The sequence below is a fragment of the Dreissena polymorpha genome, chromosome 3, assembly GCF_020536995.1.
Source record: "Dreissena polymorpha isolate Duluth1 chromosome 3, UMN_Dpol_1.0, whole genome shotgun sequence".
Classification (NCBI taxonomy): domain Eukaryota; kingdom Metazoa; phylum Mollusca; class Bivalvia; order Myida; family Dreissenidae; genus Dreissena; species Dreissena polymorpha.
Genome location: NC_068357.1, coordinates 69,548,070 through 69,552,049, shown reverse-complemented (window position 1 = coordinate 69,552,049; position 3,980 = coordinate 69,548,070).

Below are 3,980 nucleotides of genomic sequence, written 5' to 3'. Positions count from 1 at the left end.
CAAAATAAGTTTATGAGGTACTTCCACATCTGAGGTAAAGAGAAGATCTAGAGCAAACAGGAGGTTTTTCTTGCTGTTTTATGTTGCCCTTTAAGGAGTCATAACTTTATAAATTGTGAAGTGAATGAAATGGGTCTTATTAAATGACAAAATGGTTTTCCTTTTGGAAATGAACAAGAACATGCAAGTTTAAAAAAAATGCTGAATCGTGACCTACACTCTAACCACCTGTGGCCGGGAGCTGTACTCGAACAGTGTCAATAACTGAGAAGTGAGTACCAACCAAAGCTCTAGTTTGACAACCTTACAATTTAACGCCTAGGGCTTGGCCTTAAATTATGTACATAGCGTTTTTCCTCACTACTTTGGGAATGGTGCCGGTACCGGCAAAATTGGGAAAATTAGTGGCGTTTTCATCCAAATTGGGAAATTCATTAATTATGCTGAAAACTTTAGAAAACATGTGCAAATACTAAGTTGCATATTAAGATCGAAGTGGTGAATGATGTCCTGCAAAGTCCTGTTTCTATCAACACTTAACGAGTTTAATAAACTAAACACTCTTTTAACTGAAGCCGTTTTTGAAAGAAACAACGGTCTAAATCGGGCTCTTGAGCTTCATGTTCCATAGGATAACATCCTCTGACTGAACAAGGTTTGCGTTAGTAGACTCGACTGTCAATGAAAATTTGCTATAAACAATATCTGACAACTATGCACTGGACTAAATATTTTATACATAATCCCCAATTTTGAATCTCAGCATTGTATATATGCGCGATTGATAATCAGTACCGGTAATTTTTTGGCTGCGTTCATTTTACACCGGGTAATTTTGGACTCGTTGTTCAAGTTTTTAAAGAAATGTGAACGAGTCAAAACTGACAGTATCCGAAACTTCATTTAAAATAACTGATTTTTGTTAAAAAATCTCAAGTTTGAAATAAATGACCGGATTTCGTGTTATATACTTACGCATTTATCCCTTGGGGATACGTAAGCCAAATATCCACCCCTTCAGTTGTTTAATGACCATGTCACAGGCGTCAAACCTGACCCCGTCAGAATAAAATGACGCCGTAGTAGGCAGATATGTATTTAAAATGATGCCGATAATGGCAGAAACGCTGCAGAAGATGTTAATGAAGAAGACAGATTGTAAAAATAACTATTTTATTTAATTTTCTCCTCTTTTTTATACACAATTAAGAAGCGAAACAGTCCTTTGTAATGTATTCTCAAGACAGGAAGGTTACGTATGCTGTAGGTGTATGAATATATGTTCAATAACATTGATTGTGATAGCTATATAATATATATAACGAGGCTATAATATAATATAACGAGGGTGTTGTTCCAGAGTATAAAACACCAATTTCTCTTCTTTGATTTAAAACAAGTCGTGGTAAAATGTTGATGATTGCATTCCGTATTGTCAATAGGACAATAGCAGTATGTTGTTTTAAAAAAGTGAACATACACAGTATAAAGTTGTGGGACACATTTATGCAAAGGCATTATTCTGATATGTTATGGTTATCAACTCAGAGAGCTTTAAATTTCAACTGTTGATGACTAACACTTCAACTGATATGGAGCAAACATTTTACAAGCAGAGTCAACTGTCTTACTAATATAATTTCCCAAATAAATCATGCAACTGAAATAAATCAATGGTTTAATTAAATACTTTTGTCTTTGAAACACTCAACACTCCATAAAAATGTTTGCCCAAGACACTAGAAGCATCAATAAACCAGATCTCGAAAGCGCACACACAAGGTTTAAGAACAGGCAAGTCATGGTACAAATACAAAATATATTTGGCAATCTTTAATGGAAAGTGTTCAAAGACGATGTTTTACACGTGGTTTGCTACATATTTGACTTTATTCTAAATTAGTGTTCCCTTCAGTACGCTCTTGCGTGCGTGCTCCAAAAAACTATACTGTACGTCAAGGGAAATCGTTAAATCAACAAAAATGTATCCGATACAAGTACGGATGATACAACAATTCGAACAAAATGGTAAGTATTATTATATTGTTAATATAATACAGAATATAATTGAGCAAAGCTTTTCGTTTCTGCTGTAAGAGGAGTTTTACTCTAAGTAAAATTTCTATCGAATATTGAATCGTATATATACGATAAATGTGTAAATATTATTTAAATAATTGGATTTTAACATGTTGACGTCAATACATACACTAAGAGTTAAAGAATCGATAATAAATTAAAATGAGGTTTATAGCAAATAGCATGAATTTATAGCGGATTATTGTAAAAATTAGTGTATATTAATGAGCATATATAATTCGCTATTATTTACTGTGTCGACGCAAAACCATGTAACATCATCATCATCATCAACATCAACATAATCGCCGTCATAATTATCAGAAATGTGAAGAGTTACATCTGCAACATCATCATTGTTCACGTACAGCATAGCATCATCTAATTTTATATTACCTTACAATTATGCATACTACAAAAACTATACTACGAAGTTTAATGATACTGTTAAATCGCAACAGCAATAACAGCAGTAATCATGAACAACTTCAACAATCGTTAAATCTTTCGCTTAGCTACTTTTTGCAATGAATGCGGATGATTCTCTTTTGTATTATGAGCTATATCAAAGCTAATTGATTAATGAAGTTTGCTGCTAAAGGTATAATTTATTAATTAGTAATGAATTAATAATATTGAAAAAAATGGATACAATTTAATTTACAATTCATAGACTATTATACAGTACTTGACCAATTCAATTTGTCGCTAAAAATATTAATTACACATTCAGTCCATACAAGCGTTAATAGTTGCTATGGAAACTGTATTGTATTACCGCGTTCAGATAACAATGGAGTCTATATGTGGGCCTGTTTAATTGCTACGCTTTATTGCAATTCATAAAAAATATTGATAAATGCATCGGTATATCTACTGTAGACACACTCTGTTATCCTAACATATTCGTCACAATCCCAGTGAAATATAAATGAAATTAAATAATGAAAAAGAGATGTGGTTGTCAGAAACACAATGTCCCCTACTGCGCCTCTTTGAAGCTATATATTTGACCTTTGACCTTGAAGGATGACCTTGACCTTGACCTTTCACCACTCAAAATGTGCAGCTCTATGAGATACACATGCATGCAAAATATCAAGCTGCTATCTTCAATATTGCAAAAGTGTATATTAAATGAGCGATTTTGACCCATATATTTGACCTTTGACCTTGAAGGATGACCTTGACCTTGACCTTTCACCACTCAAAATGTGCAGCTTTATGAGATACACATGCATGCAAAATATGAAGTTGCTATCTTTAATATTGCAAAAGTTATGGCAAATGTTAAAGTTGACGCAAACAAACAAAATAAAACCAACAAACCAACAGACAGGGCAAAAACAATATGTCCCCCACAATAGTGGTCGGGGATATAAAAATGGTGCAATCCTAATTCGTGTTGCTAGTTATTAAAAGAGCAGCTAAACGCTTTTAAATATCGATTTAAATTATCTTTAATTAAAAGCATGCTTTTAGATTTGAAGTTTATCCGAATCTGTATACACAAACATCTATATGTTTGTTTTAGATCTTTTGAAAGCAGCAGAAGAACAAAGCTGTAGCAGTTGTCTGATTGTGCTTGAATAGTTGTGATTGCTGTTGTTACATTATTAGTAACATTAGTTTGCATTTCCCCATGATGTATTCCATTCTCACAATATATCGGCATACCTTACATTATCTTGTATCATAATCTTTTTAATCAGCTGACTGATAGTACATTGCAAGATTTCATTATATTTATTCATATTATCATTTATATCTAAGGAAATTTAAGTTGTGTCAATTTTTATTTTATATTTTACTAATGGTTCAACAATTCAAATATCAACTGCTTTTACTATATATCGTGATTATTATAAGTGTCCGGACACTTAAAAAAATATTATTTTCGT